The following is a 21,979-nucleotide window of genomic DNA, read 5'->3' as shown; positions in this document are numbered from 1 at the left end:
GCCAGAAGGGGTGTTGTGGTGCTAGCTTGAGCAAAAGAAGCTCAGGACAGTACCCAGGCCCTGTGTTCAAGCCCTAAGACTAGCAAAATAATAATAATTATTATTAATAATAATAATCTGAAGTGACATTTAACTGGAATGCCCCTGTATTCATTTATGCATTTCCTAGTGCTACATAACACAAGTTACCACAAACCTAGAGATATGTAAAATTCACTGGTTGTTTTCAGATGCCATTCGATAGGTCAGAAGTGTGGGCATAGTGAGGTGTTCTCTGCTCCCCCTAAAGAACCAGTCAGGCTAAGTTTTGATCTAGAGCCTTCAGAGAAGAATGTTTCCAATATCTTTAAGGTTGTTGGTAGAATTCTGTTTCAGCCCTCAATAATTGGAAGACTGATGTCCTGGATTTCTTGCTGTTTTTCTACTCCTTGTGGCCATTTTGCATGTGTCCCTCCATCTTTCAAGTGATCACCACTCAAAAATATCTTTGTTAAAACCTACTGCACACTTCAATTTACCATTTTTGTGAAGAAGCTAGCCTTCTTTAAGGGCTCTAGGTTAGATGTTCACACTTTCTTAAATATGCTATGGAATATACCCTAATCATGGGAATAAATAACCATGCCATCATATCCCTCCACTTACTCCTAATAAAGAACAAGGTATTATACATGACACAATGGGAGTCTTGGCCTCTCTCTTCTGCCTACCATACCCTCGTATACCTGCCTATGCTCTAGAAGTGAAAATGTAATAACCTTTGTGTTCCTTGAATATCCTTACACTATGTCCCAATTATCCTACAATAAATAAGGAAGACCTGTCTATCTACACATATCTTCAGAAATTACAGGAATATCTCATACTAGAGATATAAAATTAACAATGTAAGATAGATGGATAACTGACTGATTGTAAAAATCAATTGTAGTACACTACACTCTGCTTGCCAATTATTTAATTCTGATTGGGCAGCCTAAGATCTGATAGATCATTTCTTGCCTTTTGTTTTGTCCTTCAGCCCAAAAGCAAATAATAAAGTAAGTGAACAGTGTGGAAGGATACATTGGTCTTTTGGATCCTTATTTGGAGTTTAAGCCCACTTGGCTGATGATCTCAAGTTTATAGGAACTTCCCACACTTCTTAGAACTAGTTGATAATTAACATTTGGAAGTAATGAAGAAATAATCTAAGTCAACTACCTCCTTTAAAATGAAACATAGGCTGCATGGTTCTCCTCATTTGTAATAATTAGAATGTGCCTATAAATCTACAAGTAAACCTAATGGGTAGCAGGAGACAAAGAAGTTACACTTGGTCATGATTAAACAGTCCTCTAACACAGTGAGACCAAAGGAGGATATTCTTAGGAGGGGATCACAAGGGCTCAATGGCTGTGTGTATCTGATCATATGAAATGATGCTTATTGAAATGACCTCCAAGAAACGGAAGCAAGAGGCTTTTTTTATTTTACTTCTTGTGGTGTTTTTTTTTCTCTTTTTCCCCTTTTGTTGTGGCTTTTTATTTCTATACCCTTTGTCTTGTATATAAGTTTATCTGACTTGAGGAGGGGAGGGGTAAGCACAGAAATGGTGTGACAAAGGGTAAACTAATTCAGCAGTGATGCTTACTAGACACTATGTTGGAAATGAACAACTTTTGAAGAGAGAAGGGAGGGAGGGGGAAACCTAGGAGAAAATGAGGGAGATTCCGAAAGAAATGTACTCATTACCTGACTTATGTGAATGTAAGCCATCTGTAGATCACCTTCACTATATATTTAAATGAGACTTCTTGGAGCTGGGAATGTAGCTCAGTGGAGAACATTTGCCTCCCATGTACAGGGCCTCAGAATTGATCTACAGTATTACAAAAGTAATACAATGAGGGAAACAGCTTAGCAAAACTTGAGTGCCACAGAAACAGAAACAATAAATAATGCTGAGTTTCTGACTCCAAGTTTGGCACCCTTTCCTTTCCCTTAAGACAATGTTTTCCCAGGGGAGAGTTGGGATCAAAATACAGCTGCCCATTACTTTGGATATGACCTTTAAATATTTAGGGAGTATAATCGGTATTTTTCTAGCCATGGGTTGATTTCCTTCTAGCTTTCCACTGCTCACTGTTGCACATCTAGGCCTTTTCCACTCTGCTGGCTAAGGCAGTAAGGAGTAGTTGAAATTAGACAGAATGTTCATTTCCCTAAGGCCCTAGAAACTGAACATGTCATACTATATGCCAAAGAAGAAATTAAAATAGCAGATAGGATGAAGGTTACCAACTAGCTGACATTAAATAGGGGATTATGCTGGATTAGCTAATAGGCCCAATATCACAAGTATCCGTAAAAATGGAAGAAGCCATGAGAGCAGCCAGCAGCCACTTCTGTGGCCCTAGCTAAGCAAGGCTCAGGATCCTCACAGCAAGAACTGGGAAGAGCTGCTGAAACAGCTGGACTCCTGACAGCAGAGCTCTCCCAGCTCAGTGTCACTGAAAGTGATCTGTGGCTTGGAATCCAAGCTGCCCACAGCACCTTGCCTTTGTTCTACATTAATTAACTAGACTCTGATAATCTCAGGGAAATTCACAAAGAATAGATGCACAAGCCCTTGGCTCCAGAGCCAAATGCAGCACGTGCCTGTACCTCAGGATCACAGAGCTGAAAAGGCAGCTGTGGAACGATGGCGATTACCTAAGGAGGAAGCAACTGGTCAGGACCTGAGCAGCAGCATCACAGCATGCAAAAAACACAAGCTGGCTGGGACAGGGAGCGGGGACCCTGTGGCTTGGCAATGGAGATGGAAAAGGGAGACTACAGCCAAGAAAACATAGGCAATCTCTTGATTGTGGAAAGGACAAGGAAAAGAATTCTGCCTTGCAGCCTTACCTATGTCTTGACTATAGCCGAGTGAGACCCATTTTGGAATCCTCATCTACAGAGCCATAAGGTCATAGATGAACTCCAACTCCACGTTTATAGCAATTTCATTGCAGCAGCAATTGTGAACTAATTCCGGTACGTTCTACCAGTATCTACACTTCTCCAAGAACACTATATTTGTAAGCACTAGATATGAGCTCCTAATTTTTCTTAACTTGATCCTATCCTATTATATGCATAATCTACAGCCATTCATTCAATATGAAAACTTAAAGTAGTATTAGCAAAGTGAATATTTTTATCTGAATTTCCTGAATTTGTATTTCAGAAATTTTTCTTCTAAAAATAGATGTGGTTGGTGGCCTATATCTATACAGTATGGTTTCTGGGTTAAGGATCCTAGAATATGAATTGATAAACAAGGAACAAGTCATGCTGAGAGTCAGTTTTCAATGGAAGAATTGCACTTCTTCCTATGATTTATTCTATTTCTTAAAATATTTACCCCACCATGGTACCCATATGAAGGGTAACAAATCCTTTGAGAACTGTAAGAAAGACTTTTCCCCCAGCAGAATACACACACATATACACACACACACATTCACACACACACACACACACACACATTTTCATGCTCTTTTTACTATGTAAATGAGCTATTTCTTAGAAATTATAAGCTATATAAATTTGTATCTCTTATGTTCTGAACATCTTTCTCTTGACATTAATGCTAATTTCCTCAAAGATTTGAGCTAATGTAAACTCTTCATTTACAAATAACATGAAGTAGCGGTGTGGTATAGTACCAGCCTTGAGCAAAAATATCAAGCAAGGGTATGAGGCCCTGAATTCAAGCCCTAGAACACACACACACAGACACACACACACACACAATCAAAAGTCTGATTTTGATCATCTGGAGTGGTATTTGTTAAAGCAACAGGCTGGTTGTCCCGAGTATCTGATTTGTTTTGTTCGGTCTTAGGGATTGAAAGTTGTACTTTGTACCCAATTAGCAAGTGTTTAGCTACTTATCCAGCCCTGTTGTATTTTGTTCAAAGATCGGGTCTCACTAACTTTGCCTGGCCTGGCTTCAAACTCAAACTTCTCCAGCCTCAATCTCCTGAGGAACTAAGATTACAGATGTGTGCAACCATGCCCAGCTTTTAATATTTGTTTGACAAAGACTTTTCAGGTCATGACTCTGTGCTGGTATCATGGACTTGACAAAAGAAAATAATAGTAACCAAGGGAGAGCTGCTGTGACTTGATTAGATGAAGGTTAGAAATAGTGAAGGTTGGTAAAATTCTCCAAAACCCTTGTTCAATTCATATGTCAATGAGATCTGCATCTGAGAAGTCTGAATCATTCGTGTTTTATTGTTTTAAAAAAGAAAGTTTAAATATTCATGGCTCTATCTTGAGCTCCTGACAGAATTGGGTTCTGAAAAGTGATCTAGTCATTCCAGTGTCCCCTGTCTCTATCGGTAAATATATTGACAACGTTGCACTGCTGTTCCACGTTGTAGAAGTCCTGAACTATTTGAGTAGATATCTACCAGAGTGGCAGTTGAACTAAAAATAAGTGAAAGAGAAAGATTTACCTAGACCGTTTGGCAAGAATCGTCTACCAAGTAAAGCAAACTGTGAATGGAACTCTTTCCAGTTGGTTTATTCTGATCATTGGATTTCCTTTGCCTCAGGAAAACAGAACTTTCTTTTGAGAACCAATCAGTGTCTTGGGACAAGTTCTCTGGAAAGCTAGTTAACTTCTCTCTTGCAGCAGGCAACTTCCTCTTCCACTCCCATATCTTGACAAAAAAAAAAAAAAAAAAAAAAACCCTCTTGAAATAGCAGCATGTCAGCCTGGCTCTCAGGAGGTTGACAACTTATGGAGAAATAGACACGATTTTTTCAGGATTGCTGGCAGATCCGTTGACACCGGCTGACACCACTGCATGTTGAGAGGAGAAAAATGTTTCTTCACCAAAGCAGCAGAACCAGATGTGTTGCCAAGCGTCACAGATGCTCCAACTGTGCCCTGAGTGCCAAGATTTTTATTCTGCCTGAAAGTTTGTTTGGCAAAGAAATTCTTCACCATGTTAAAGACGTTGACTCTGCAGATTCTAGAGACCATGAAGTGAGAATTCCTCCCCGATAGTTAAGACCTTGCCAGCGAGGGTGGGCTATGAATAGCAAATACAAGTAGACAAACAAAATTACTGGGTTATCAAGGGAAGTTCAGAAGGTCAGATTTAAAACAATATCCCAAATGTTGAAGGGCTGACATCAGTGGATGAGCACACAACTTCAGGAAATGTCTGGCTTTACCAAAATATTTCCTGTCACCTGTAAATTACTGTTTTGTGATGGTAGAGTTCATCATAAAAATATCCTTCCATAGACCTGATTTTCTTGGGAAAAATCCAAATCCAGGTAAAGTCCCAGGGCTTAAAAATAAAGATGTTTTTGTGTAAGAAAGAAATACCCATTGTCTAATAGATTTTTCAGAGTACGTAGAGTCATTTTAATAAATGTTAGAGTAGGTAGAGTAATTGTTCAGTAAGCTTTCATTAGCCAGCATTCTGTCACACAAAAAGTACTGCAATTTTTGTATTCTGTCACACTCCATAATTAATATCCAATCTAAATAAAAATTTCATAGTACTGATTTTTTTTCTCTTGAGATTTTCCAACTTTTTAAGTCATGTTCAAAGTAAACAAAGATGCATGGTTTATAATCAGTTGAGAAGGAGGTGTTTTCTTAGGTTCTCACCAAGAAACTAGTCTAGCATTGTAATAGAGTAGTGACAATAGTCTGTCTTCTTAAGCATGGTAGCAGAATGCATTATATTCAGAACATAACCCCCTGTCCACTAATGTCAAGTTCCGCCACTTCGGCAGACATGCCAGTTCCACACAGAAGGTTCAACAGCCATCCTTGGTTCTGCCACTTCCTTTTTTATTTTCCCCTTCAAGGAAACTAGAACTATCCTTTAGCCTGAATCCTGGTATGAAAATAACATTAAGCCAGTTCATATGAACCTGTAATGTGAGTGGAAAATAAACATTTGATTTCATAAGCCTCGAAGCTTTTGAGATTTTCACTACAACTTTCTCTAGGTTGATAGATCCAATGTTTTCTACAATTCTCTGCTGATCAGTATCTTAATGTAATTTGAAACAGAACATGGATTTTTTTTTTTGCAAAAATAATCAAAAGTCCCAGAAGAAAAAAATCAAGAAATAGTTTGATTTTTTTTTCTTCCCACATGCTCAGATCCACCCTTCTTACCCTGGAATTTCAATCTACGGTAAAGAATGAAATATCTGTTTTGTTGAGACAGAGTCCTTCTGTGGTGCCCAGCAGGCCTGGGACTCTGAATTTTCCTGGATAGCCTCCTGGATGCTGAAATTAAGCATTGAGCTATTTTGCTATATTGTGTATCTCTTATTGAAAAACAATTCTTTTGTTTCATGAATACATATGGAAATTCAAGTCAGTAGATAAGGATAGGACAGTACATGAGCTGCGTCAGTAGGAGGATGGCGGATGAGGAGGGTTCGATGCTCACACCTGCTGGTGAAGCACAGCCAGTCCAGGCGGCCCTCATCCTGGCGGCAGGAGAAGATCACCCGGAGACCAAGGAGGCGGCCCTGGAGCTGATCAGTGGCTACATCCAGAAGATCAAATCGGGCGAGGAGGACTTGGAGTCTCTGGCCTCACAGTTCAGCGACTGCAGCTCGGCCAAGGCCAGAGGAGACCTGGGTGCCTCCAGCGGAGGTCAGACGCAGGAGCCATTTGAAGACGCGTCCTAGGCAGTGCTGAGGGGGAGATGAGCGGCCCAGTGCTCACAGACTCTGGCATCCATATCATCCTACGCGCAGAGCGAGGGCTGAGGGCTGCAGCCTTGCCCCGCCACAGTATTTATTGTTGCCAAAATGGCTGGTTAGGGGGCTGTTCAAGGGGGTTCTGGGCTTCCCGTTGCCTGTGTACGTGCAGTTGGGGTTGTCCCTGCCAGACTCCCCCTGAGGGAATTGCCTTTAGAAAGGCAGTAGGGGTGGGAAGGCCCCCAGCCCTAGGGGAGGGGGCCTAGTCTGTGCTCCCCCCACCTCCCAATCCCAGGGGCAGGCAGGAGGACCTGGACTTGATTCTCCTTCTGCCCAGTTCCTCTGTTCCGTTGCGGAAAGCAGATGCTGGGGGCCAGAGCCATGGGGTCCCTTGTGTCCCCATTAAAGCCGGAACCACTGCTCCAAAAAAAAAAAAAAGACACTACATGAGTCTTCAAGAGTCACTCGTTGTGTAACCCAATAATTGTAATAATAGCATGAGGAAAATGTTATAAAGTTAAGAACACTTTTGGTGAGAAAACATGAGGGTAACCATCTTCTCAGACTTGTCAGCAAATGCTCCCTAAAGGAAGTGGCATTTAGTCTGGCTCTTGAAGTCTGAATGAGAATATACCAGAAGTGTGGTATAGAAAATGGAGGACTGTATGCTAGAGTAGGAATGTCAAATACAAGAGGACAAGTAGAGGAAAGGGATTCTGGTGGTGTAATTTAAGAAACAAAGTGGGGTATGACAAATTACACAGGATTCTAGGTACTCACATACAGTGAGACTTAAAGAGATAATCATAGGAGAGAATCACGGTGGTGCAATGCCTAAGCACTGCTTTATATAAAATAAATTATACACATTGAAATGAACTTCAAAGACATGGAAACCAAAGACTTTTTTTGCTTTTTTAAAAAAATTAATTTATTTACTGTCAAAGTAATGTATAGAGGGGTTACAGTTTCATACGTAAGGCAGTGAACACATTCCTTATCAAACTTGTTACCTCCTCCTTCCTTTGTTTTTCTCCCACCTTCCCCCCTCCCCAGATCCCTCCTCACCCTCTCCCGACTTGTAAAGTTGATTTACAGCATACTGTCTTGTAAGTGTTGCGGTTGCATTGGTTCACCTTTTACCCTTTGTCTCTCCATTTTGGTGCTCCCCTTCTCTAGTTCCGATAAACATATATACAATACCTAATGCACCATAGTTTTTTTTCTTTTTCTGATGATTCTGTATTCTTTACCTTACATACAGTGTATTCACATGCATATCTATTGGGGGTAGCACACAGAATCCAAGGAAAAAAGGTGAAAAAGTGCAGCAGTGGAGCTCACTGGACACGCATGAAAGTGACCTATACATCTCATAGATGGAAATGGAAGGAAGGGAATGGGAGAGAATGAGGGAACAGATGACACTCTATGAAAGGAAATCCACTTATTACCTGGTGTATGTAAATATAGCCCTTCTGTATGTCACCTGTATAATAACTAATTTTTGTTGTTGTTGTTACCAGTCCCGGGCCTTGATTTCAGGGCCTGGTCATTGTCTCTGAGCTTCTTTTGCTCAGGGTTAGCACTCTACCACTTGAGCCACAGTGCCACTTCCAGCTTTTTCTGTGTATGTGGTACTGAGGAATCGAAGCCAAGGCTTCATGCACGCAAAGCAAGCACTCTACCACTAAGCCACATTCCCAGACTGATAACAATTTTTTTTTAATTGTGAAGGCTTCAGCCACCATCAAAAGAGTTTGAGTTATATTCTCCAACTCATGAGGGATCAAAGGCAATTTTAAAGTAATTTGAAGTAGGCATGATGGGCTACACTTATAATTCCAAATATTCAGGAGGCAAAGATTGGGAGGATTAAAGTTTGAAGCCAGCCTGGGCAAAATGTCAATGAGATTCCATCTCAACTAGCAAGCCAGAGCAAGGTGGTTTGTACCTGCAGTTACAGCCACATGGGGAATATTGGTAGTGGGCATTTGCAGGAGGATGAAAGTTGTAGGTGAGTCCAGGGCAAAAACATAGCACTCTATCTGAAAAATAACTAAAGGAACATAAATTGGGATGTGGTTCAAGTAGTAGAGCACTGCCTTGCAAGTACAAGACTTTAAGTTCACAATCTAGTACTGCTAAACGAATGCAGTGGTGTTCACGGTGAAACATGTACTTTAGAAAGCCATTTTAACCACTATTCCTATCACCCATCTCCTACCTTCCCAGCCAAATAGAAGGAATAAATTGCCATGCTCTGTTATGCAAGAGTAATTATAGTCCACAGTATTATATAATTCAAAATAGAAGAGGGGGTTTTGATTGTTTTCATCACTAAGAAATGTTCAACATTCAAGATGATGGATAACTTAAGAATTCTGAGTTGATAAATATTCAGTGGATAAATGCTAGAAAAATTACATGGTGCCCCAGAAAGATGTACAATTGGTTTTCAAAATTAAAAGTTGCTCATTACTTTAAGAAAGGACTTTAGCAGTAGAGTAGAACACGCACTAAGAAGGAAAAGGGACTTGAAGTACAAAAATAGGTTATTAGGCAGCACAGTAGCTCTTGATAAGAAAGGTATCTTTAGCAGAGTCTACTCATTCATGCCTGTAATCCCAACATATGAGAGTCAGAGGTAGGAGGATTATGAGTTCAAGGCTAACCTGAGCTTCATAGTGAGGCAAGACAGGAAGGAAGGAAAAGAGAAACTTTAACTGTAAACAGTAATAGTGATAACAAAAATATTTTTTGTTTTTGTTTTTGTTTTTGTTGCCAGTCCTGGGGCGTGGAGTCAGGGCCCGAGTACTGTCCCTGGTTTCTTTTTGCTCAAGGCTAGCACTCTACCTCTTGAGCCACAGCTCCACTTCAGGCTTTTTTCTATATATGTGGTGCTGAGGAATCGAACCCAGGGCTTCATGTATATGAGGCGAGTACTTTACCACTAGGCCATATTCCCAGCCCCACGAAAATATTTTTGAGAGCACATTAAGATAAAGTTATAAAACATGTTGGAGAGAGGGAAATTTTAGGATTGTGAGTAACAGAATTGTAGCTGAAATATATTGGTGTAACATTTTCACATTCAGAGCACTTCCCCTGCTTAACCATTTATACTATTCATAGCAATTGTTGACTATCCTAGCAAGTATTCATTCTTGTGTTCTCATATGGGAAGGGTAACCTAATCCTAGCAGTGGGGTAGTAGCTAGAAACCAAGTACTATGGAAGAACTTAAGCCTGGAAACTAAAAATTAACTGATCTAACAGAAATGATGCAAAAACTAGGGATTTCACTTTTCTAGTGAGGAAGATACTGAGATCAGAAGACAACTCTCCTAACATTCCTTCCGAACTACTTGGAAATGACGCAGTTGGCCCCATTCCACAGTGGCTTCCCTCTGCGTTTTCACTACATTTCACAGATCCAGCATGGAAATAAGAAGGTTAAATATAAAAGGGGCCAAAATATTGTCATTGTCTTAAAAGTTGGTTCCGGGGGAGCAATGTGTGGCATTGTTCTAGCTTTAATCTCACAGTCACTGGGATAATGCAGTGTTAGCAGTTATGGCTGCAGCTGTTTCACAGATGTGAAGACAGGAATCTCTGAGACATAAGTAACTCACTAAAAGTTTCTAACACAGTGAAACACACAAATTTAACCTACAAAGTCTCCTCCCCTCTTTTTTTTTTTTTTGTATGAGATCAACTTTTTTCAACCCCATCCCCAAACTGTTAGTAAAGCTAAAGTCAATTACTCTTCTCTTCCATCATTCCAAGAGATGACAGTGTTCATTCACCTGGCTTATGTCCTGGTCAGATGCCCTAGGCCGCTGCCATCGGAAGGCTCACCCATACTGGACAATTAAGGTAGTACAGCCAGTGATTGTTGCTGGCTTCTTGTGCCATGACAACGTGGTTATGTGAGAAACAATTCAACAGTGAGTGTTGCAGGCGATCCAGGTAGAAACTTCAAGGCATCTTGTGAACTCCCTCTGAAGTCTCAGAAGGTCACTTCTGCCACATCCATGTAAGTCAAGCAAGTTCGGAAGAGCAGATTCTACTTCAGTACAGGGACCATCATGGCCATGTTGCATAAGAACCTATGAGGTGAGAGAGATTGTGAGACCTTCTTTGGAAAATGAAATTGGCCATGATTTTTAAAGGGCAGAAAAGGTCCTACTAGATATCATACAACATTAAGGAATAGAAAACCTATTGCTTACTAGAAGACTCTATTTAAGGTAGTTAGGTTATCTCAAAAATAAACATGCCACTTTCAAGTGATCTAGTAGGTTCAAGCTTTATCTTCCTATGTATATTTAGCTTTTGACTTACAAGATTAGAAACAGAGAAAACTGCGTTGAGATTTTCTACTTCCCCACAGAAATAAAAAAAAAGATTATGTAATTCTTTTATCTAGCCTGGAGATAATGATTCCAACCAAACATTTCACCTTCTGTTAAAGTGTACCTCCAAGTTAGTTGAGAATTAGGAAGGAATTACAACGAATCATTTTTTAATTCCCATATGAATTGTAGTGACATTGTCCTTTGATAAAAGAGGAGAAAAATACTAACCTTGTTTCTCATTGATAAAAGTGGGAAAAAAATGTTCATGTCCTGTCCTGGCTTTCCTTACCAGGATTGGATTCCAAAGATAAAGAGTCAAGAATAGAGGGAAGAAGATTGCAGAATACTTCCTTCTTAAAATATAATCGCTTCTACCTTTTCGAAAAAGTAATTTGAAATTGCTAACATGTCACACCTGGCATTTTATTAATTTGCTCAAGGACATTCCTCACAGGATTTGAAAGATCACTACTATCTCTGAAAATTTTGCTCTCTGAACTGTAAGAAGCTCTGAGGAGACTCTCTCGGTATCACTGAAGCTAGTAGTAAGAGCAGGAGGCAGATAGGAAAATCAATACCTCACATGTTATGCACATAAATGCTTTTACTAGCTTCTGGTATCTCTGCCATGATGTGGGAATAGGGACAGCATCTGTATGCTCTTTGTGATTCCACCCTTGAATATTTTAGAGACCTATAAAGCAATATGATAAACGAATATACAGCTGGGGCAGTCTGATAATGTAAGATTTTATTGATTATCCCAGAGTAACTACCCTAGGTATTAGGCTGGCTTGTCACAAACTTCAATGCTTGGGGTAGTTGAACAAGATCTTTTTTTTCCCATGGAGCTCACCTCAAAGTCACATTGTTCTTGAATCAAGGACCTCAGATTTCATACTTTGGCAATTTCTTTTCCCTCTAATGGGGTATATTAGAGAAAATGTGTCACCTTTTGCACCATGTAATACCAAATCAGATCAGAACTCATGCACAGTTATGTCAGTGGAAATCTAATAGTACAGTCTGGCTTATCTCTAGATAACACATGGAAAAATAAACTTCCACAGCTGACAGATATACCTGATTTTTTTCCAGATAAGTTATTTGTAAGCAACCAAGCTAAAGAATATAACTAGATTATTTTTCATATCACCAAAAAAAAATCAAACTCTCAACAGTAAAATGATTGCTAGGTATTAAATCTCTGTCACTGCTTTATTTCCTTTTTTTTACCTTGAAAAAGTTCTTGGATAATAAATACAAAGAAAGAATGAAAGGCATTTTGCATCAGCCATGTTTATTAGAATTAACAACTTCCAGAAGACAAAACTTACATAAACCACTTCTGTGAATGTAATATTCACTGGTAGCTAATGGCATTTAAGAAGCACAGATTACATATGGTAGCCTACCTGGGAATGATATTCATTAGACTGTCTAAAAAGCATTCATTGGATCTGCTTTTGTCTTTTGTAATCAGAAAAAGTCAAAGCCCATCAGTAATCTGAAGCATTCCTGAAGCCAATTAAAATAATTTAAGATAAGTTGCTCTCCAAATGTGCTTTCTAAGTGTTTTAGACTTTTGGATGTCTTAGGGATGTTGTAACCCCTTTTAACATTACTATTTATATATAACAACCATGTGTATAGTATTACACCTTTAATGCACTATATTAGCTGTCACTTGAAATTAAGTGCAGGCAATGTTCTTTTCTAGCCTTCAGTTTCTCCTACTTTAAATGTTTAAATAATGACACCAGCAATAAAAGGGTAGGTGGCATTCCCAGTGGAAAGCAGCTTCTGCATCTGCTGAGGTTGTGTTCTGGTTTCCATGTGAAATACATTGTAATATCAGAATCTTGGAGTGTTTACACACCTGGTATCCAGAACCCTACCTGATGTCTTTTCTCAGGGTCTTAGTGGAATCAAAGCTTATGGTAGCCTGTTTGACCGATAGGCCCTGTCCGTGGAGATCTGGTGATAATTCCATCAAAATTTGTCCCTGGTAGATTATATATACATATATGTGCTTGTACATCTTTGTTTCTTCACCAAATCTGTGCTTACATTGGCATCTGTACTAGAAGATCAAGTTTTAAGGATTTAATAATTTGCCATCAAGATGTACTATAGCTTGATTGTATCAGATATGGGTTTTTGTCCCCACACATCAAGAATTTTATAGCAGTATGAAGAGAAATGCACACCTAAATTTATTAATGTCTGTATTTAGATAGGCAAGTGACTTCAAGAACCTTTCCCCCAATTTCCACAAATCATGTTGGCTTTTTGTGTTATAATGGTATTGTACAGACTTTACCCCATGATTGTAAAATAGCGTATTTTGCAAACTTAAAAAAGAAATGATCTAGATGAGAGTGACTTGGAGTAAAATAATTGAAAATTATTTATATGATAATATGAAAACTAAATTTCTGCATTTACAAAATCATAATGATAAATATAATACAAATCATGATATGCCTTTTTGTGTATTTTTCATAACAGCTGATAAAAGTAATGTTTTAGAAAGGTCAGTTTTTGTCTTTTGTTGAACTATCAACTTAAAAACTTTTTTGTTATCTACCCACATCATAGACATGAGGGTGGAAATGTTTTCCTTTTCTCCTGTCTTTTCCAGCCTCTTCATTATAACAATTTCAGCAAGTTTTATTGCTCGATTTTTATACAAAAATCTGCTTTGCCCATATTCATCCTTGTTCACCCTCGTCATAGACTTCCCTAGCCCACTAATGCTCATCCGTCCGTGAGGAGAACCTGTTTTACTTCCCTGTAGTGCATTTTTAGGGGGTACAAAGGGACAGCACCATGGAATTTCAGATATACTTATATTTCCATCAGAATAATGCTGTCTCTTGCTTTCTCTTTCTCCACTATTGATCAACCCAAGCTGATCAGCAATTTTATCACTTCTTATGCCATTCTCATACATAAAAGGTGATGTGTTTTAAAATTACTCATCCTCCATCTTTCTTTTTCCTTCTCCCCTTCCCTTCGTCCCCTTAAACTGACTCATAGTTAAAATCATAGAATCATATTTGATCTATGTATATATATGTATATGTATATAAGTAGTTATGTATATATGTCAATTCTGTGCATCATACAATGACACAAGTCTACAGAATGTGTGACCTTTTTTTCAGTCATCAATCTCAGACATGCTCTACAGCAATTGCTTTCATTTGCTTCACAATTTTTGCTCAAACTTCCATTTTTTCTTCCATGACTTTAAGACATTAATAACTTCCTTGACCCTCTTCCTTTCTGGTGCATGTAGCCCCATGCCTTCTTGGTCACCATGTGTTATTCCCTTCTGTTTCCCTGTGTGCTCAGGATCTTATTCCTCTAACACTTCAGTTTCCTCTCTTCTTCCAATTTGAGTACCTCCAAGTTTTCTTCTTCCTTAGAATAAAATTGAACTATCACATTAGTGAAGATTAAACAAAATTCTGTTGTTTGTTTATTCATCCATGCAGCAAGTATTGAACACTAGGATAGATTGCTTGAAGAAAGAAACCTAACTCTTCAAGGAATTAAATACCCCTATGCTTCTGCCTTTTATCTCAAGTCTGTGGTGTTTTTCCATCCTTTTGGACATTGGAAATTGTCCTACCCTAACATGACATTCAGGGTGTTTCTCCCCAAACTTGTATTCCTCCTCTAAAACTAGCTTCCTTTGATGGCTAATGGGCTTCTGCCAGTAGCACAACTGTTTTACTCAAAGACTCACATTCAAATCACCTTTGATGGTTCTCTCTTCCAAATTCATGCTCAAAATTGTATACATTTTGCTTCTATAATATTCTGTATTTTGTAGTTCCCTCTTTGATTCTATTGAGCAGAATATTATGGACAGTGTTAAAAAATAACTATTTGGTTGCTTCTTTAATGAATGGAAGGATAGATATAAATGGAGAATGGCAATTCAGACATCAGGGTCCCAAACAGCCTTGCTGTTTGCTGGTTATTACTTAGTAAAAGAAAGTTGGCTATCATATGGTTTTCATTTTGCCAATATCTTTCTGTTATGAAATTTACAGCTACTGACACTGTCGTTGCACCTTTCATTGCCAGTCAAGAGAAAAAAGAACTGATTCCCTGAATATATAATTCATTCTTATCCCCATTCACGGGTCTCTGAGACCAGTGCAACTTGTGACACTACTAATGTCAGAGCTGAGAGCAGCTTATGTCATCTAAGTGCCCCAGTGCCTCCTTTCAGTCACTGTCTTTTCCATTCCCATAACCCCATCCAATTTTAAATGGCTCAAATACTAAATTATCCAGTTTCCTACCACTTTTAATAATAATATATCACAGAAAGGGTGTCACTAATTACTAAAACTTTCTGGGTTAAGGCTACTGGCTTCTAAAACTAAGCCAATAATGTTAGACTGGGAAATTCACCTCAATCCCTCGGTTTTCTCATCTGTAAAGTGGATTTAAAGTCTCTTGTAGAGTTGGTACAAGCATGTAATCATTACATATATGTAAAGCTTAGAGCAACATAAATAGTATGAATATTATAAGTATAATAGTAGTATAGCTTTCATAGTTATCATTAGCCACCCCATTATCATCATAGCTGTCCAGGAAAATTGTTATACTAATACATAGAAGAACAGTTCTGAGTAACACTAGACTTTAGAGGAGAAGAAAATTATTACTTCTGTTTCTAACATGTTGAGTTCAAAATGTCACCAGACCATCAAATTGGGCATTGTAGCAGATATTAGGAATAGAATCCGGAGTTCAAGGAAAGGTTATAGGCAGAGACTTAAATTTGAGAAATACTCATTAAAGATCAAAAGTAATTACTGAAGCAGGGGATGCTGAGAGCAAAAGCAAGAGGGCCAAGGGCAGTTCTGTGGAGAATGTCTTCATGTTAGAGAGGGTGAAAACAGGGCACTCAGCTGACACAGAATCATCAGGGTGATTGAAGAACAATCAGAAAGATCCCTATCCTGAAAGCCCGAGTTGTGAAATGAAAAAAATGTATCACTAGAATTAAATATGACAGATGGTCATAGAAGATGATATTAGTCATTTGATTAGTCATGGCCTTGATGCTTGTCATTTCCCTGGTTTGGTAAGAGCAAAATATAAAGGGCAAACCTGTTAGGCACTGCCATTAGAATGGCTTATCTCTTCACGGGTAAAATGGATAAGGATGGGGGGGAGGAAGGAGTTGGCAAGACTTGGGATTTGTTTTAGCAGTACAGAACTCACACTCCTTAGACTACAAAAGTGAAGAAGAAGGAACCCAGAGCTAGAATAATGGGACCTTAAGGTATCAGAAGTGGTGAAAGGAAGATGCTGTTGGGATGTTCTGAGCAAGGAGTACGGGTGCACAGCCTTGGCTGTACCAAGAATGTGGAGAAACAGTCACCTGCTGTATGAAAATTAGGACTGAAAGCTCAAGAGCACTGGGGAGAAAGGAAAGCATAATGAATGAGTAAACCAACAAACAGTGGTGAAAAACCCCAGTAGGGGCTACTAATAGAACAGAAGGATATTGATACCCAAACCAGCTCAAGCAATTCAGCATGCCACAGTGGCCCATGCAGAAACAAGATCCTGCCAAAAAACCACATAGAGACAGGTACAATGAAAAGTTACTTACATTGGGAGAGGGGATAGAATGCTCTATAAACTTTAAACAAATTTGGTTTAGAGTAGTTCAAATTTGATGTTTCCTGGTTGACTTTTCTATCTGTCCATTCTTAGAAGTGTGTACTAAATTAATAAATGGTTACCATATTGGCATCCTTTCACCCTTTGGATCCAACATTTGCCTTATATATTTGAGATCTCCATTATTGGATACATCGACTTGCTGAAGTGATCTCTTCATCATTGCATAACACCCTTTTGTCTCTTTTTATAGACTTTGATTTAATGTCTATTTTATCTCTCTTTTGGTTTCCATTTGCACAGAATATCTTTTTCCATCCATTCACTTTCAATTCATGTGTGTCCTTAGAGAAATAAGTCTCTCTCCTATAGTTGCCAATATCTGAAGCATGTCATTGAAGTAAAGCCAAAATTAAATGAATGAGCTCAGAGAACGGTGAGGCATTGGGCAGAGGCAGCATCAAAATCAGAGTGCTAGGAAAGACTCCCCTCCAAACCAAATTATAAGTGACAGAACTAGGTAATTACATTACTATCGCCATTTAAGTTCTATCTCCATGTGTCTGTGTGTCTGTCTTATTCTTCTTTCTTGGTTGGCTATAGTAGAAAATTCTGCCAGGACAATAAGTTATAATTTTGCAGTTAATTGTACTTTGACACATCAGAAAGCAATAAGACTAAGAAGACAAGCTGAATTTTGTTTTTCCATCTTTAACTTTCCACCTATGGCTGTAGATGATGTCTGCTTTAAAAGAAAATGAAAGGCGGGGGGAAGATGTCAAAGCGAGTTGTAAATTGCAGAATGACATCTGCCATGCGGTTCTTCTGTCACGCTCACTAATATTGCTTAGCACTCCAAGCTTCAAAAATAAAGCAGTTGTTAAGATTTAAAACTCTGTGGATGCTGAATATGCTTTTGAAAGTAAGACTTTTTTACTATGCATAGCCAATTATAGTCCACTGAGAAAATGATGCAATTTTTCCAATACATTTTTATTATGTACTGAACTGACGGACCTTCCTAGCTTCTTCATAGACATCTCACTCCATCAGCTACTGTACATAATATGCTTCTTAGGAAGCTACTTAAATTTGTATTTACCTGTGAGACTAGATTGGCTCCAGAGGACACAGTCCTTTTTTTCCTTGAGTAAATTATACATATTTTAGGAAACTATCTAAAAATATATTTATTTCATATGGAATTCTGTTCTCTGGGGTAATTAAGACCAGTTTTTTTTAAAGCCTAGCAAATACACTTTAACTCTCTCAGGTAAATAAGATATATTTTATAATCATCTAAGACCAATTTCTCTCCTCCTTCCCTACTCTACCCTTTCTCCTGTAACTATCACTTTGCACCTTTCATACACCTATTTAGTAATTATTTCAATGTTTCCTCTGATGCTGCTTTTCCTTAGAGAGCCTGCACACCAGTTATGCTTCTCCTTCCATTCCTTGCATGAAAAACTGCCCCCAGAATAGACATACTCTACATATAACTTCTTTAGGAGAAGTTACCTTGTGAAGATCCAAATTCTACTGTGTGTGTGTGTGTGTGTGTGTGTGTGTGTGTGTGTGTGTGGTGTGTGTGTGTGTGTATGTCTTTGTATTATAAGAATGCACTTCCAATATTTGAGATTTGACAGAGCTGAAAGTCGAATTTTATGTTGCTTAATTGAATGAAAATTATATTTTGAGATTATTAGAAATGGAAGTGGGCTGGGGATATGGCCTAGTGGCAAGAGTGCTCGCCTCATATACAAGAAGCCCTGGGTTCAATTCCCCAGCACCACATATACAGAAAATGGCCAGAAGTGGCGCTGTGGCTCAAGTGGCAGAGTGCTAGCCTTGAGCAAAAGGAAGCCAGGGACAGTGCTCAGCCCCTGAGTCCAAGGCCCAGGACTGGCAAAAAAAAAAAAGAAAAAGAAATGGAAGTGATACATGAAGTAAATATGCAATACTATTACTATAATTATGTACAAATACAGCAATATTATACTATGATTGTTAAAAACCAAAGAAATAAATGAAAATTTGTAAGAAACATGTGCTTTTCCATTTAGCTGTTTGAACTTCTAAAATACTCTTCACACATCCATTTGTTTGCATATACTTACTGTAAAAATTCACAGTCCATTTTTTCTTCGCCCAGCAACAAAACTTGCATATTTCCACCCAGGAAATATGCAACAATAACTGTTAAGAAGTTTGTGCAGATTGCATGAGACTAGAACTAGAAATTTAGGGAAAGGATGTTTTCTTTTCCTTTTTTTTTTCATTTCTTTATTGTCAAAGTGAGGTACAGAGGGGTTACAGTTTCATACGTAAGACAGTGTGTACATTTCTTGTCCAAATTGTTACCTCCTCCCTCATTTTTCCCAGCCTTCCCCCCTGCCCATTTCTCTGCCCCCCCACCCATAAGTACAGTTGGTTTAGACCAGGTAGTTTTGTAAGTATTACTCTTGCATTCATTTGTCTTTTTTGTTTTGTTTTGTTTTGTTTTTGCCAGTCCTAAGGCTTGAACTCAGGGCCTGAGCACTACCACTTGAGCCACAGCGCCACTTCTGGCCTTTTTGTATGTATGTGGTGCTAAGGCATCAAACCCAGGGCTTCATGTATGCCACTAGGCCATATTCCCAGCCCCTGAAGTATCCCAGTTTAGATGATAAATGATACAACCTCTCTGCTTACAGTAGCTTATTGGATTGTGTTGTTTCCTTAAGTGATTTTGCGTTTGTGTGTTTTATGTGTATGAGAGGTTACTTTCTTCCCTATTTAGGTAAATTTGAGAAGACTACAACATATATAAACTCCAATTTTGAGAATAACCTAGGAGCCATGTTGAAAGCATGGATTCTCTCTATGACCCTGTGAGATTCCGATTCAGTAAGGACAGAATAGGACTGGGGAATTGTTGAACTCAGTGGTGGCAAAGCATCTGATTTTGAGAATTTTAGTTTTAGATACCTGTAAACCTCTGAAGTATTTGATCCTTAATCTGAGAACTTGGGTACATATAAAGAGTATGACTATTCCAGGGCTGGGGATATAGCCTAGTGGCAAGAGTGCCTGCCTCGGATACACGAGGCCCTAGGTTCGATTCCCCAGCACCACATGCCAGAAGCGGCGCTGTGGCTCAAGTGGCAGAGTGCTAGCCTTGAGCAAAAAGAAGCCAGGGACAGTGCTCGGGCCCTGAGTCCAAGGCCCAGGACTGGCCAAAAAAAAAAAAAAAAAAGAGTATGACTATTCCAAAGTATCATGAGCATTTGGTTAAGCTTACCAGCTTCAGTCTGGGCAATGACCACAGGTTTGAATGACCTAATATTCCTCTAGCTAGCTCAGAGGTCACACTTCAGGCAATCATGCTAGATAAAATTTATTTAGAACAATTCTTTATCAAGTCTTCTGCCAGAGGCACAGACATTGTTTCAACCAGGTAAATAATAGACTTTGTGGAGAAAGCTATTTTGAACATTTTTCCAAGGAGAGTTGTGAGTATGGATTAAATAGTGGCTTGTTTTATCTGGAAGATTGATCCTAGAATATAAAGACAAGTCATTAAGTGATTCGGCTCCTCCTCCATTCCTTCCTGCAGCGTTGTGCACAATCAAGGACACACGCCATTCAGCAGCAACACTCCGCTGACACTATGAAAGTCATTCTTCACAGCTGTCAGTGCTCTGCACACGCTATGCATTCCTTCTGGGCACTTGATCTTCACATTCCACCATGCAGGAGAAGCAGGCACCTGAACAAAAGGAACAAGGACTCTTGGCCTTGCAAAGTTCAGGGATATGGGGCTTGCACATATTAACAAACTGTCATTTACATTCCCCAAGTCACTTCGATGAGTCTTTCAAGGGCACCTGCCTTTCAGAGGCCTTAATTTTTTTTTTCCTTCTCATTCATCCTCACCCCCTCCCTCCATCCCTTCTTGCCCCTTCTCCCACATGCTCTCTAGCATGCCTAGGCTCTGTAGAAGGAAATTAAACTGTGATTTGGTATGCTAAATTACCTGAACTAAAAACTATAATTTGCATTATTATTAAGTCATCACTGTCAAGGATTTCAATTTCTTTCTGTTTAAGTTCTCAACACACAGCATCACTCTTTTTGATTATTACTAAAAGGAAAAAGAAAAGCTTTTGGTTGCTCTCTCTACGGACTTACTCTCCCTATCAGCAAAGTTAAAATATTGTGCTTCTGAGTGGTGATTTCATCTTGGCCCAAATGGTTTAAAGCGCCCCATGGCTTTGAAGGTGGACATGTTCATGTCTTAGCACCTATGGGAAAGACACAGTGCTTTGAACAGTTTGGGTCAGTTGCAGAAATTGGAAATCTCACACTTTTCTTTCCAGAGAAATTCTAACTAGGTTTCACTCTTGGATGATGACTTTTTCTTTCTAGTCCTTTTGGAAACTTGGATATTTCTTGTTAGTTGGCAGCCTTGATAGAAGTCAAAACTGCCAGAAGTCTAATCCCCTTCTGCCATATTTACCATGCTGCTGCTCTGAATTAGGCATCAGTATCTTCTGTAGAAGCAGACCCTTCAGCATAGGCTCCGTCTGGCCATTGTAATCACTCCACATCTGAGGTGCTTCAAACTGCACTGTGTTTTTTTCTTAACTACGTGTTTACCAAGAGAGGACAGAGACTTCTACACTTTCACGTAGGCACACGTATTCTGCTTTTTGGAATATTATCTATCACTACGTCAGAAAAAAAAAGTTGGGAAAAGCACACACCCCTTCTGCTTATCTTTCTTTAGACAAAGCAAATTATTTCCCAGGGGTAGAAAAAAGTGAACAGTGCTTCCTCAGATTAGAAAGAGAGAGAGAGAGAGAGAGCTAGAATACTGGTGCTTGGTCTTCATGATTGCTAACAGGATCAAGTAGTCTAAAATAAGGCAGGGAAAGACCACATATAAAATCGTTTCTTTTACCAGAAAATAAATAATCCCCATTGTGAACATCACCCTTCCGCTTCCCACAGTGCTTCAGTAATATTTAAAGGGCAAACTTTGGTAGAAAGCAGTGAGGAGAGCAGACCACGGGTCCTTGTGACTACTCTGTCCTTCTGTGACAGCCTCGGCATAGATAGAGTAGCACAGGGCAGGATTTCCTTTGCAATAGCAGAGACCTAGGGAACTGGGGACTGTAGCATGATAGTTCCTCCATCTTTCTCATTCAACACCTGCTCCACTCAAACATATCGCTTCTACTAAATGATCATGCAAA

The 21,979-nt window shown here is 39.1% G+C and overlaps 1 protein-coding gene and 1 pseudogene across 11 annotated transcripts in view; both read left to right on the top strand.

Moving 5' to 3' along the window:
• The window catches only part of Mctp1 (multiple C2 and transmembrane domain containing 1), a 346,766-nt gene that overhangs the window by 279,096 nt on the left and 45,691 nt on the right, over positions 1-21,979 (top strand). The window lies entirely within an intron of this gene.
• On the top strand, positions 6,440-10,653 carry LOC125340165 (annotated as a pseudogene).

The sequence above is a fragment of the Perognathus longimembris genome, chromosome 22 (genome assembly GCF_023159225.1).
Source record: "Perognathus longimembris pacificus isolate PPM17 chromosome 22, ASM2315922v1, whole genome shotgun sequence".
Classification (NCBI taxonomy): Eukaryota; Metazoa; Chordata; class Mammalia; order Rodentia; family Heteromyidae; genus Perognathus; species Perognathus longimembris.
Note: the sequence above shows the minus strand (reverse complement) of the source record. Positions and strands in the feature narration are given on the sequence as shown.